Consider the following 15976-nt stretch of genomic DNA (forward strand, 5'->3'; position numbering starts at 1 on the left):
ACTGAAACCTCCACAAACTGTAAGTGAAATAAACCTTTCCTTCCCTAATTTTGGGCATCAGGTATTTTGTCCCAGCAACGAGAGAAAAAGTAACCAAGACAAGCCACAAAAATCTCTACCCAAATATGATCTACAACTTAGGTCTTCAAATATCCATGTTAAGTATCATCCATTTTCCCAACTTCAGCTTTTACAGTTAAAGTACCTAGCCTCCCTTGCTGCTATCCTCCCTTCTCTCTTGTAAGGAGACAGACAGACCACATTCAGTGTATAAAGGAAGTTCCCCCTGCCCCCAGACACACACATCTGCTTTCCACACAATCGCCCTTTCCTGCCATGCAGAGGAGCTTCGCACTTGGGACACAATATGCTTGCACTGCCTTGACCACACGTCCTGGGAATCCCAATGCAAGCGAGTAACAGGTCAAGTAGCTAATTTTTTTAAAGTAGAGATGTTGATTCATAATCTGCTCATGAATTCTTCCCATTGCCAAGATTAATCTGAAACATTCTGCTCTGTTCCTTGTATAGGTTAAATTCTGCCCACCCCGTGAAGGTTCTATTCAAGCCCTACCTCATCAGCACATACTCATTAACGCACTCAGACAATTTAAACTTTCTCCTCTGTGAATGTATGACCTCTTGTAGTAAGGACAACACTGTAGAAGTTTGAGCCATCTCAACCAGGGTAAATGCTCCTCAACCTCAGACTGTGCTGCCTTGAATAATGCCTTCCCCAAAACTCACGTCCATCTGGAACCGCAGCATGACCTTATTTGGAAGTGGGGTTTTGCAGATATATTTAGTTAAGATGAAATCATACTGGATTAGGGTGGGCCCTACTCCAGTGACTCGTCATAAGAAGGCAGGCCCAGATACACAGGGGAAGACAGCCACACAAGGACAGAGACAGAGCTATGCTGCCGCAGGCCAAGGCCCGTCAAGAGCACGAGCAGTCATCAGAAGCTAGAAAAGGCAAGAGAGCATTCTTTCCCAGAGCCAATGGAAGGAGCATGGCTCTGCCCACACCTTGGTTTCTGACTCTCCGCCTCCACGACTGTGAGCAATTTCTGTTGTCTTAAGCCATCCAGCTTGTGGTGGTTTGTTACAGCAGTGCTAGGAAAGTATTACATGATCAATGTTTTATATAGATTAATCAGCCTTAATCTGAAATCCAAAATCCAAAACATATTGTGCACCAACATGGCATCACAAGTGGGAAATTCCTCATGTTATGGGTCTCAGTCAGAACTTGCCCTGAAAATATTTTACAAAACTACCTTCAGGCTTGTGTATAAAGTGTGCATGAAATGTAAATTAATTTTTGTGTCAACCCTGGGTCCAATCTTAAATATGTCTCACCATGTAAACCAAGTGTTCTACAATTTTAAAAAAATATGAGGTTCTGGTCCTGCGTATTCTGCATAAAAGATACTCAGCCTATACTTGTATTCGTTCAGGTTTCACAGAGTTATGAGCCCATGGTTAGAGATACATAATCAATACTTGCTTACTAACAGGACATTCTATAATGATTATGCAAATCAAGGATTACAGTCTGCATACCATAAGTAAGAGCTAGTCTTTGAGTACAGACAATGGAGCATTTTTAAGAAATCTGTAAAGCAGAAGAGCTGTACTGTGGTATTTTTCCAGTATCACAGATAAATTCAAGTCCAAGAGGTAGACAAGGGCAGGAGTTTTTATAGATGTCTTTATTTGAGGTAGTAATTACTGTATCAAATATATTTTCTATTCAAAAGTATCTTCTTTCATCTACATGTTATTATTTACTCCTTTATTGAATGGAACCCACAGGATTATAAGCAGCGGTCAAAATTTTTTTTAACAGTCATTGTTGCTCTGAGGCTTCAGTATGTTAAGTTGATCGCTAATTTCTGTAACCATATTTTTTTATCATACATTATTTCAGATTAAGGAGCATGCCCAGGCAATGACATTCTAAGTAATACATTTTGGGAAGTTGACCTTATTAATTATTTTTGCTTCTTCTGATGAAATGCTTTGGAGTGAAAATAATAGAAAAAGTGATTCAAAATGGTCTAAACAAGAAACTATTTTCTCATACAAGAAGTTCTTCATCTGGGACTCAGAAATGGTCCGCCCAGCCAATTAGTGATCTCAGCAAGCACTATGGGCTTTGTCTTTCCTATTTGTCTTTCTTGGCATATTTTGTGTCTTTTATCATTACTGCAACAGCACCAGACATCACAACCACATGTGACAATTCTACCAGAAAAATATTTTCTCCCGTCTATCTCTCAAGGTCAGGGTAGCAGACTTTCACAGAAGTCTCCTGTTCAATTCTCCTCATATCTCTTTGATCAAAATTATGTCACACTTCCATGCTTAACCCAACCATTGACAAGGAATAATAAGCCACCCCAACTAGATCTCCCATGATCTGATTTCTTCATTAGAACTAGGGAAGTAGCCCTTCAGAATCTAAGATTCACACCCCATGACAGTGGGGAGGAAAAACTCAAACTGAGAGTAGCCCCTGAACAGCCACCCATGCCCTCTTCCACTCCAACAGGACCGCAGCTTTGTACAGAGTAGGGACATGTTCAGCCCCAATGTGTGTGAACCATGATTACCTAGGTCACTCTTAGAAATCCAATCCTTTCTTTTCAAACACAAGCTGAGTGTCCCTAATCCAAAATCCCAAATTAGAAATGCTTCCAGAATGTGGCTGAAACAACCCTACAGTGGAAAGTTCCACCTCACATGGACAAACACTGCAAGAAATATGAAATCCAAAACACGCTAGGTCCCAAGCATTCAGATGAGGGGCACCAACTTGTATTGGCCTTTTTAGATTCATACACTGTATTATGAATTGCTACAGAATTCAGTCCTGATCACTGGGATACACATGAAATTCTTTTGGGGCTTTTTTATCGCTATATCGATCCGTCCATAGATAGATGGAGACAAAAAACAACAAACAAGCCTAACTTTCCCTCCTAAAACAAACATGGATAGATAGATAGATAGATAGATAGATAGATAGATAGATAGATAATAGATAGATAGATAGATAGATAGATAGATAGATAGATAGATAATGATAGATAGATGATAGGTGATAGATAGATAGAAAAACTAGCATAGGCCACTTTGTTTTCTATGTATCTCCACTCTCATCTTCTCTACCACTGAATATGGCCTTGTTGCCAGGTGCTGTGGCAACTACTTTGTAGCCCTGAGGTAAGAGGGTCAAGAGTCAAACACCAATATACTGCAAATGACTAGGCAGAAAATGGAAAGAGCCTTATTCATTGATGTGATTGCTGAGCTATAGACTCCACCCTGGATATTCACCATCTGAAAATTCTTTACATTACACTTATTTACATAAGGGACAATACTCATAGAGCTCAGAAAACAAGACTCTGGAATACCCAAATTCCAGAGTGGAGCTACTATTGCAGATGAATGACCTCCTAGCCCTAAACCATCAAGAAAATGAAACAGTGGTTTGGGAAACACTATAACAAAGACAGTCAGAAAGGTACCCACAAAGTTGGCTTCCCCCTAGAGCTCTGGCCCATCCTGCAGTTTGGAGATGCATCTGGGAGACACACAGAGGTACTTCTGTGCCAACGGTGTTCTGGGGAGGGCTATGCACAAGGCTTAGCTGCCGTGAGGCAAGCAAGTGGGGTCTCAGGAGGATAAGGGAAGCATTTTCCTGTAGAGATTCCCATGATATTGTTTGAACCAGATTTTGTCTACACAAAACTGAGGTAGAGAGAAGTGCACACTTTCAGCCATGGCATTGGTGTTATATGCTGTACCCACCGCAACCCCAGGATGGTCCAGGTAGCAAACCACTTTCCCGATATCTCCTCTACTCCTTTTCAAACCCCTCCCATCTCCTACTCACTTCTGACCACAGTTTTGTAAAGTGCAGAAAAAGTAATGCATTTTGAAGGTATGCTTAGAAAAAAGGACCTGAAAATGTAGTAATTACATGAGATGAGCTGACAGATCAAGTATGGGGCTGGTGTTATACTGGAGGCAAGGGGGAACTGAACAAATGCATGGAGTCAGCTTACTCATTTTCCTCAAACTACTGCCATCCCTTCGTTCCAACCATTGTTCAAGAATACACCTGCCTTCATCATCCATTTGCACGATGTAGCATGGAAGTTTAAAACTTTCACTGATTTGCAGATTCTATTAGGCCAGGAAATACACAAATGATTTATGGCTTCTGAAGCTTCTTGAGACATTTTGTTTTTGATCATTGAATCCAGATTGTTTTTTTTTTTTTTTTTCATACATGTACTTCTGAAGTTTTTAAATCAAGTTCAAGTCAAATGAAACAGGAGAAAAAAGAGAAATGAAGAATAAGAAGAAAAAGAAATAAAACTTTTAAGTAGAGGTCTTTACATAGGTTTCCTCATTCTGCAACCTTCCCTACTAAGCCTTGAAACAGAGAATTAGTTTTGTGCCAACACAAAAATGTGTGTTTCTACAGTTCCTCTCCAGTGCTTTTCCCAAGGGACTCATCATTTTAATTTCAACACAAATTTGTCAGACTGGAGGGTGGGAGAATTTTAATCATAAATTATTCACATGGAAGCACATTAAGAACTTGCCACAAAAATATATATGACTTGAAATGACATGGAAACACTGCTTTTCATATTTTGTAGTTCTTTGATTTGTGTCACCAGTGATTTGTGTGAGAGATGCATGGGCTTAAAAAGGCTTCAGAAATCTTCTCAAACATGACCATGTCATTCCTCATTGGCCTCTCCAACCAGAACTGACGAATATTTGCCAAAATACCACTCATATTTACTATTTCCCTGGTAGCTTCTATTCATTTAATCAGGAAAAGCCTCAGGGGTCCAGGCTCACCCCCTACCCCCTACCCCTATATGCAACACGGAGCCCAGAGGGTGGCAAGAGAGACCTCGAGGATACTCTGAGGCTTCAAACACTGCCTCTCGCTCCGCCTTCCCACAGCCCTGGGTCCCAGGGTTTCCCTCTTCCATCCCAAAGTGACGCCATTGATTTCCACCTCGACGGTGCCTGTAGACAGAGACTTTCTATTCTGAACGTCCGACCATCGTCTGCACAGGCTTTCAGAGATTCCTTGGGTCTACTTGTCAGTCATGGCTTAACCCCACCTCCTTGACATCCCCTGCCTAGTTCTGCTAGCCCATGTCAAGCCCTTTAACCCCGGAGGAGGATGGGCACTGGTAAAACTGAGCTCTGTCAGCTTTGCTCTGAAAGGCAAGTAAAGGGGGAAATGGAGAGTGTGCATGGCTTGGCTTTGATACACTGTACGTTCAAAAAACCTAATTTGAAAAAATTCTATATCCTCAGAAATACCACTGGGAGTTAGAAGATCTCTAACAAGAGCATAATCTGATCAAGGTAACTCACTTTTCTAAAGTCTGTGTTCAAAATATTTGGATCACTCCAACCTTAAATTCTCTTCCAGATTTAAGATTCCATAGTTTGATGAAGTTAGTTTCAGCAAGAATAGGAGCATAAATTTTATAACAATAAATACTTCTTCAACTGTATCATTTTTATTGTTTTGTGTTGTTTTGTTTTTGTCTTTGTTGTTGTTATTTTGTTACTGTTTTTTTCTCTTTAAAATAAGAAATAAAGTATTTGAGTTTTATATATTTCTTCAACAACACAGGAAGACAGAGGAGCTGAGGAGATAGCACAAGCTAGTGAGAGTGAGGAAAGCTAAATTCTCATCTATCCTCCTATGCCTCCTGCTTCAATAAAAAACTGAGATGTGACTCTAAGTGGGTTGACTAGCAACCCAGAAGAAATCAAAATATTTATTTCTAAGCCTCCTCAAACTCAGCCACTTCCTCTGATCAGTGAATATTAGGTTGTGATAAGGAAGGTAGGTAAATTTTCAGTATTAGAGTCTGATTAAACTTCCAGAGGACTTGGTACTGTTAGAACTTGGATCTCAAATGTCCCCCCAAAACCCATGCATTTAAAAGTGGATTGGATCATGACGGTGCTATATGCATCGGTGGATTCATCCATCGATGACTTCGGTAGCTAACTGTGCTATTAGGAGCTGGGGCTGGGTTGAAGGTGGGTCACTGGGTGTGTGACCTGGAAGGGTGCAGTCTTGTCCCAGCTCCTCTCTCTCTCTCTCTCTCTCTCTCTCTCTCTCTCTCTCTCTCTCTCCCTCTGCTTCTTGGCTACCACTGGTTGAGCACATTTTCCTCCTCCATGCCTGCCAGCCATCCTGTTTCTGTCTTGGAGCCTGACAACCATGGAAAGAATCCCCTAAAACTATGAGTCAAATAAACCTCTCCTCCTTTAAACTGTGGGTGTTGGGTATTTTGTTACAGTGACAGGAAGTAAACAAAGAGGGTTTCTTGCCGCTAGGACAAAAGACTAAGCACCCACACCTTAAAGGAGAGGTTTACTTGGCTCACGGTTTCCTGTGGGTTCAGTCCAAAGTCAGCTGGCCTCAAGGCAGAAACAGCATGGTGGAAGAGCCTGGCAGAGGATCGCTGCTCATGCCATGGAGTCAGGAAGCGGAGAGAGGAGCAGGGAGCTGGGGGCAAGCACACACCCTAAAGTTACCTGCCTCTTCTGATCAGGCCCGGCCTCCAAACTTGCGAGACTTTGGGGGACATTTTAGATCTAAGCCATAACATTTTGGTTCCAAGATGTGTGATGATTAATTTATTTGTCATCTTGTTTGGGCTGAGGAATACCCAGATAGTTAGTACATTATTTCTGTGCCTGTGAGGGTGTGCCTGAAAAGATTAGCATTTGAATTGGTAGACCAAAGAAAGGAAACTATCCTCAGGAGAGCAAACAAGCATCATCCACCCCATTCAAAGCCCAGACAGAACAAAAAAGTGGAGGAGTGGTGAATGTATTGTTTTTGGTTTTGTTTTCTGAGCCATGGTTTTACTATGCTGTTCAAGCGTATGCTGAACTCACTGTGTAGCCCAGGCTGGACTCGATTATTTTGTTTTTGCCAAGATATCCATCTTCTCCTGACCTTGGACATCCGTGCTGCTGGTTCTCAAGCTTTCAGGCTCCAACTGAATTATACCACCAAGCATTCTGATTCTCCAGCTTGCAGATGGCAGATCATGTAACTTCATTCTTGACCTTCATAATCACATGAGCCAATTCCTATAATAAATATTATGGCAATGAAGAACCAACCCCCTAGGTTATATTCAAGTACAGTTCAAATACAACATAGTTCACCAAAAAAATGAATACACACATCAGGAAAAGAAAAACTGGTATAAATATTTTAATACTAAATTTATTGAGACAGCGTGAGATTAATACAAGTTATCTTTGGGCCCTACACTTACAAAAGGTCTTCAGAGTAGTGGCCACTAACTTCCAGACATCTATTAATATGCCAAACTGCTGCTTGAGTAGCATTGGTCAGTAAGATTGCTACACATGCATTTTCAATATCTTCTCTAAGGCCAGTAGTGTAGTGGGTTTTCTGCAATACACAACATCCTCTAGGGTGTGGTGTGCCACATGAGGTAATACCACCTGTTGATTGTTTTTTTGTTTTGTTTTTTCTCTGGTACCAGGAATCGAACTCACAACCTCATGCTTGCCAGGCAGGTGCTGTGCCTCTGAGCTAAATCCCCAACCCCCCTATTTGGTTTGTTTGTTTTTTTAATACCATCTGTTGAAAAAATACACTATTATTCTTTCCCTGAAGGGTGCATACATTTTTGATGGAATATATATATATATGTATATATATATGTATATATGAAGTATTCCTGTTCTCAATAGGAAAAGAAGTAAAACAAACATACAAATGCCTAGATTTATCCTGCTAAAGTAAGCAGAACATCCAGAAAATAGGACTGAGCCTTGACAAATCTGCCTTTCATTTCCCTGGTATATCAGCCTTTTTCTGTTGCTATGACAAATTACCTAAGCCTGGATACTTCATAAATAAAAAGGGTTTATTAGCTCACTGTTTTGGAAGCTAACAGTCTGAGATCTGTGATCCTATCAGTTCCACCATTGGCAAGGGTTTCATGATAGATGGCATCACGATGGCCAGTGCATGCTGAAAAAACCACATGGGAAAACAAAAGGCCGAAGAGATTCAGGATCCAAATTCACACTTTGTATAACAACTGACTTTCACAGGAACTAACTGAAGTCACATGAGAACTACATGAATCCCTTCCAAAGGCAGCATCCCCAGCGGCCTTATCATATCCCACTAGGTCATACCTCTTAAAGATTCCATTATCTCTCCGTAGTGCCCCATTGAGGACCACATGCCCAGCAAACAAACCCCTGAAGCTATGCTCAAACCATATAGCGTCTACCTTACACATTCAATTTCTGGTGCTCTTCAGCCAGCTTTCGTCTCCCAGAACCTTGTTCTTAGCTGACTATCAACTAGTCTCCCTGCAGACAGACAATGGCTTTTATCTGATAGTAGTTTGAGGTACTGCTTTTCCCAGGTGGATTTGCATATATGTGAAAATTTCAGACCATCTGCTCTAGGATTAAGAGACTAATTATGCTATGAGGGGAGGGACCAAGGTGAAAATATGAAAGTGTTTAATGGAAAATTTCCAAATATCCGGCCCCTTTGCCAAATCCCAGGGGAGAGTTACAAACAGATATGGAGGTATTTGAACCAAAAATTGTCAACTGCTGAGCTTTTAGACTTCTTTTAGATACAAAGGACAAAAACGTAATTGAAGTCAGTTTGAGAAAATCTGAGACTTTGCTGGTTTATAATAGTCAAGAAAGGGAAGAACTAGAAAACAGGATGATCCGGGAAGTTGCTGGACCTCTGAAATTAGCAGCGTGGAGAACGCAAGCACACACTGAGCTTTCACGCTGCTCTTCTTCCTGTCTCTGTGCCCATCGGCTTCGTTCCCTCTCCCTGCTTCTGACATTCTTCAAATGAAAGGGTCCGTGCCCTGGCATAGTTGCTAAGTTAAGTCTACAAGACATCTTACAGACTTAATCCCAAAAAAAGGACCGCTTGCGTTCTCTGTCTGCCTCTTAGACCACCCAAGGAACCAAGTTTAAATCAGCCCTTGGACTCACAAGTTAGGGCTCAGGGGAGAGCTGCTAGGGTTGGCTGTTTCCAGGGACATCTGTCAAGGTCTAGGATGGAGACATGATAAAGAACTCAAGAGTTCACCCCTGTGCGCACTATGAGGAGAGGGGCTGAGGAGAGGGTGCTCTTAGTTAAGGGGTTCAGGTGCCAGGTATCTTGTACATCTGAGCACAGCAGTGCTATTTGAGTCCCAATGTCTCACAATGGCAGAATATTCTCAGTCCTTCAATGTGGAATGTCACGTGGTTTAAGGCATTGGGAGCTCTAAAGAACCTAGACTTCTTGAGTAGAACAGTTGTAATATAGGGGCAGCAGCAAGAGAATACTGAGGTCAAGGAATTAGTTACTACTACATATTATATTAAGATCCTGGGAGCCACATCTACCAGATATTCTCTGGGAACTCCCAGAGTTACTGAAAAGTGGGAGAAGAGAGATTTTTGCTGGAGGATGGAGTTTCTACACTAGCAGATGGGGGCTGTGGCCAGCAAAATAAGAATTATTGCTGTTGGTCCCTGTTGGGACACAGGTAGGAGCTGGGGCTTTGGAGCTAGACGGCCTGGTTTCAGATTCTTGCTCCTCTACTTCACAGCTAAGGGGCTCTGGACAAGTGACCAACGCCTCCATTTTCCATAAAATGGGAATGACAGCATCACCTACCACAGAGAATTAATCTGAGTATTAAATGAATTTATCTATATGGAAACTTTTAAACTTGCATTTCCCAGACAGGTATAAATGGAGGGCTCCTGAAAACTAAAGCATATCCAGATGCAAAGGAAGTAATCAGTCCCTGCTGGTAAAATTTCACATATCAGTGAGCTGTTTCAGGGCAAAGGGTTATGCCTAGTACCCCTCAATCTATCCACCATGTAGACAGCGGCCCTCCCCAATTGCATATTCACCGTGCCAGGCAGGAGAGGGCTACTTTAAGAGTCAGGTCACAAGTAGCTTTACGATAGCATAAAATTCTTTGGCCTGGACCTTAAATCAAATTCTCTGTCTATGCCCCACCACCACCGATTCTATTCTGTACAACATGAGTTGAATAACAGGGGTGGGGTGAGGGAAGAAAGAGAGACAAATCCTGAGAGAAGTGAGGAAAAGAGTGGTAACATGCACGCAGCTCCCCGCACCTTCCTACCTGAAGTCAGAGAAATGGCACCTTCCTGCGGGATGGAAAAGCAGACCCCTTTGAAGTGCTGATTGAAGATAACCACTGTTTGTAAAGGCAGTGAGGGTTTTTTCCCCCTTTCTCTGTCTCTCTTTAAAAGAAGTTGCTAAACTTGTTACTGGAAAGAGTCTGATTCCTTAGATTGCTCCATATGCCCGAATGTGACAGTTACACTGGCACACTTTGATTCCCCATTTCAAAAATGTGTGTGGAGACACAACCGAGCGACTTCCATGTCTCGTCCTGTTCTCTCAACCCAGCTTTGACATTTGCACAGGACTTTTCCAAAGGAATAAACTAAGCACCGCTAGAACTCGGTCTTCTCCCTTGAAGCCGTCTCTTGCTTTATCATATTCTTCATCAAAGATGCACTAGAAAACAGTCTAGTGCGTAGAGAAGGTGTAATTTTTCAGTTTCTCACTGAGATGCAGGTTGGCAAATAGGTTAATTTTAACTTCACAGATTGCAAGGTGTGTGAATAGAACAGCTACATCAAGAACAAAATAGAGCTGAGAAGAAACAGCTGCTCTGAACCACTAAGCTGTTTCATCCTTAAGGTCACAAAGGGCACTGGGACTGCCACAGTAACTACTGAAGCAGCGTGGGGTTACAGAACCTCAAATCCAAATGTCCCTTTCATTCTCATCGGGAATAAAGAAGCATGTGAAACGTGAAAGGAAGAGAAGGATATCCAAATTTTTCATGGACAAGAATTATAGCTGACATTTATTGAGTACTTACTGCATGCCAAGCAGTTGGCTGAAAGAATAACGTGCATTATCTTTTGTAATCCTTACAGAAACACTATCAAAGGGACACTTCAGTCTGTTTTATGCACAGGGATCAGAGAAATTAAACGACTGCCTGAAACCACATAGCATGGGGACGCTAGATTTGTATCGAGGTCTATCTGACTTCAGAACCCAGATTTCAATTCTCTACTTTGACTTGTGCCATAAATTCAGTGACAAGGAAAGACTGCTGACCACCAACCCTCAGGTGCCTAGGGCCTTTTACACAGTTTTTGGAGAAGCCAATCTCTTACGTCTTCCCTTCCTATACACATTTATTTCATCCTCCTTCAGAAGAGTAAGCACGCAGGGGCCAAGGCCAAGGGAAAGAGGAGAAACAAAGCAGTTGATTTGACCTACGCTGATACCAAAGCCAAGGAGGAAGTAATTAAAACCCATGAGTAGAGCGAGATTTAGGGATTATCTGAATGTTTCTGTTATCAAAGTGTTCACTGTTCTTCATAAACCCACATAGTCAAGTTGGCTCCAAAGCAGTTTTGTTTGCTTTGCCCTTTTACCCACCTAATTAGCCTACACAAAGACTTCACTTCTGCTTTTAGATGAACAAAGTCATTCTGCACGAAACATAACTGGTCCTACAAGTACTCTAGCAGCAAGGTCCCGCCCTTAGATTAAATATAATTTAGAGCAAGTAATGAACAAGATCATTAAGTCATTTTAAGGCCTCTTACTCCTGCTGACTTTTAAGCCAAATTGTGTATATTCATTTTCTAAAATCAGAAAAGTCCAAAGATGGATATCATGCTCACCTTAATGAGCAAATCGTAAAGGTTTAGCTTATGCACGACTTGAAGCAATAGTTCAACAATTCCCTGAGTTTTGATTCTTGTCTTGAAGTTAGAAAATGCATACAAATACACTCCAACAAATGTTTTCAATAATAATATGTTGAGTTAAATAAACTTTATTAAACATTTTGCTGAAACCTGATTAATATCCTCGGGTTGTTAATTACTGCCCTGGGGAATTAAGACAGAATGCTGCTTCTGTCTAATTGGAGGGGAAGCAGAGGAAGGCAGGGCAGCACACTGCTGAAGTTTTGTATCCTTAAATTAAATATCTCTCCTTGGCTGAAGTCAGAGTTACCTGAATACCTTGGAAATACAGAGCACTCTTTTAAATCTTTTTGACAAATTCATCCCTTGAATGAAGTGTGTCTATTCCTGTAGGTCACAATAGCCATTGATTGATAAATAGACTCTGTGGCAGAAATTGTTGATTAAAACCCATATTTTTCACTTCTTGGAAGCTCAGGGAGGCTAAATTTCCCACCTTCCTCTGCAATTAGATGTGGCCTTCAGGTCAGTGGGATGTGAGCCCGAGTGACGGGAGCTACTCCCGCATCTGGTTCGTGACACCCTTCCATGTGACCCTCCGCGCTCTTTTCTCCTGCTAGCCACACGTCCCTGGAAGCCACTTGAAGATGACAAAGCTACCATCCCTCTGATCCCCTAAATGACTTCATGAGAAGCCGCTCTGCTGGCCTGCTTTAGTGCCTGTACTATCATGTTCGCAATAAATAAATTTCTGTGGATTTTTGCCATCCTGTACTTTGAGGTCTATTTTCCTGGTGGTTATCCTACCCTAACTAACCTAGACATATTTTTCAGCCAAAAATCAGCTCTAAACTTATCAAATTCCCTTCACCTTGATTGAGATGAACACCCATCTGTTTAGAGTGGCCCTGAGGAAGCTCGCAAGTGAATCTCTGATGTGTCATATAGTAATTATCTGAACAAGATTATACATATTAAGTATGAATTCTTCTCTCAGCTGCAGGCATCCAGTAAGGCTTTAGTATCTGGAATAATGTGAAGACTAACCAGAGGACAACGCATACTGTATGAAGTACGTGCTGCCTTCTTCAATATTCCATACAATATACTCTGAAATATTCTTTCACAAATAATTTCAAGACTTTTAAAAATTATTTTTAATCTGCATAAGCAACATGTGTAATATATCTGTTGAGGCATGCAAATTATTTGTCACATAGGAGAACGCCAGCACCTTCCTTTCCTTCCTCGTTACTGAAGAGCCAGCATCTTAGAGAAGTCATTTAGTTCCTTAGTCTCTGATTTCACAGATTGCTGGAATAGGAAATCAGAATAGAGGCCAGAGCAAGGAACAGTCCTGAAAGTAGGGAGCAAGATTAGGAAGAAATAGAAAACAAGACTGTGAGGGGAAGGAACGAGCGTCCAAGATAAGAAGCGAAGAAAACACCGTGCTCCATAAACCAGGGAGCGTGAGGCCGTGAGCAGGACAGCAGGAGGTGCTGGGTAGTTAGGTGCTGGGTTCTACTTAGCAGGGATAGAGTGACTGAAGTGGAGAGTGCAGCAGTGCCCCATCCCTTCTTAGGCTGCACTAACTCAGTAGTACGATCAGTGTATTAGATTTTATTGACCTATACAAGTTCAGAATATCGTTACTTTTAGTGTTTAAATCAGAATGGTACTCCCCACAAATCAAGATCTCAGCCTCCGTGCCCAGCCCCGTAACATGTTTCCCCTATGTGGCTTGGAGGGTCCTACAAAGGAGCCCTCTGTGCTTCAAAAGAACCGGCCACTAGTCCCGTGTCAGTCTCTTCCTTGGACGATGACAGCGCTTCTGCAGCCGGGAGCCTCTTGGTTGCTACTCTTCTCATGTCTTGTACGATACGTGTCACCACCTGGCTCCCAAGTGGCAAGCTGGGAAGTAAAGCGAAGAAGCCAAATGAATAACCTGGTGTGGCCCTCCACCTGTCCCCGAAGTCCACTTCCGCTCGTGTAAAACCACGGCCCAGAGGAGCTCTCTGATGGTAATTCTCTCTACCCTTCCGGTCTCCCTGTTTGCTCTAATCTCGATTTCCTTGTAAACATGTCTTGAAAGCCAAAGAAATCTGATCTCAAAATGGATTCCTGTTCTGGCTGTTGAGGTCTGCCAATAATTTGTACCATCTAAGGGCATCAGAAGCAGCTATTTTGACCATAACCAGATGGCTGCCGCTTCCCAAATTATCTGTGTCTTCAGTGTAACATTTTTTCATTTGTGTTATGGAACTTTTTTGTGAGCCTAGTGGTATTTTTTCTTTCAGCAACAAAAATTCCCCCAAGGAACATCTTTTCAGCATCCCCGTCAGCTTTTTCCTAATAGCTTACATTGTGAGGTTACAGTATGAACTGAATAATATGTTCAACTTTATAAAGCTGCAAGGAAACATCAGTGACTCCCTGGTAGGCCGTGCTAACCCGCAGATGAACTAGTCTGAATCCAGAGTCTTCATCCACAAACACCTCTCCCGACTCCCAGAAAAGTGAAAAGCAAACAGGAACAATTTTAAAGCATGTATTCTATGTACATGGACACATGTAAATATGCATACATCTATAAAGCCATACGTATATAAATTTTATATGTGGCTATGGATGCAGATAGATGTAGATTTGTAGATAGAGATAGTTGGGTAGGTAGGTAGATAAATAGACAGATACAGATATAGAACATTAAGGGAAATGTTAAGGTTAGATACAGATATAGAACATTAAGGGAAATGTTAAGGAAATAAGGTTGTACTAAAACCTGAATTTCAGCCAAAAGTGAGAGGATGGAACAAAGATAATTAGATCTTTGGATTTATTTCAATAAACAAGTAACAACTAGGGCTATTAATATGAATTAATGTGATTAGCAGAGGATTTAAATGCAAGCAATGGAAAGCCATAATTATTATTATTATTATTGGACAGAAAGTCATGAGATTATTCTGTCTCTCTCTCTCACACACACACACCAACCATGCTCCTTTTTTAGAATGACAGCAAGTTACATGCTTATCTTTTCTTCTCAAAGTCAATGGTGTAGTCATGGATTTATACAGAAACAAAGAAAAAGAAACTCATTGCATGTGTTAGGAACAGTTTGAAATGGATGTAAGGACAGGATTCACAAGAGGTAAAGCAAAAAGAAGGCACGCCTGAGCAGCACAAGTTGGTTCTGAGGACTAGCGGGAAGAAACCAGAGTAGCTGTGTGGAAGGCCCACTGACGGAGAAATTTTGAAGCCAGGCCGACAAGAGTGGCCTAGATCCAGCTTCACTAGGAAGCCACAGGGGGTTCTTGAATAGGAAAGTGACATGGCAAAAATGCTGTTTAACAAGATTAATTGGGCACAAAATTCAGAAGAGTTTGGAGTTGAGGGAGACTGGGAGCGAGGACCACATACAATTATCTCTTGAAGGGAGTTAGGCAGCAGAGGAAGAAAACCTCTGTGGAGACAAAAATCAACACATGGACCTCTGATTAGATAAGGAAGAGCGTGAAAAGGAGTCGAAGACGCCCTCAAATTGAATCTGGAAGGTAACAAAAACTACTTTGCACCTTTTATCATATAAAGGAGTTATTCTTGGTCAGGGTATAGCTCAGTGGCACAAGTGCCTGCCTGGCAAGCGCAAGGTCTTGAGTTTGATTCCCAGTAAAAAAAAAAAAAAAATTAAAATAAATAAGGAAGTTACTTGTAAATATTGAACACATGGAAATTTTACAGTTACTTAATAACAAAATGAAAGCTAATGACATATTTTTCATTTCAGCCTCTATAAAGTGATCACATGAGTTTTCGTTAAAGAGAATGAGGAGTAAGTTTGCTTTGAGAAGTACAGAGTACCTCTGCTCTACGCCACCCCCGCCCTCCTATGGCCATCTCTCCATTACTGCTACCCAAACCTAGCCTCACATACGTAACAATTAATAAGAATTCTATTACCTAGAATACGTAGAGAACTAAAAAATCAGACCCTCCAACTGTAAAGACCCAGTCCAAAAATGGGCATATGAAATGGACAAGACACTTCTCAGATGAAAAAGTAGAAATATCAAATAAATATAATAAAAAGTGCTTACCATCACTGGTC

The sequence above is a fragment of the Chinchilla lanigera genome, unplaced genomic scaffold, assembly GCF_000276665.1.
Source record: "Chinchilla lanigera isolate Chin_1 unplaced genomic scaffold, ChiLan1.0 scaffold00039, whole genome shotgun sequence".
Lineage (NCBI taxonomy): Eukaryota > Metazoa > Chordata > Mammalia > Rodentia > Chinchillidae > Chinchilla > Chinchilla lanigera.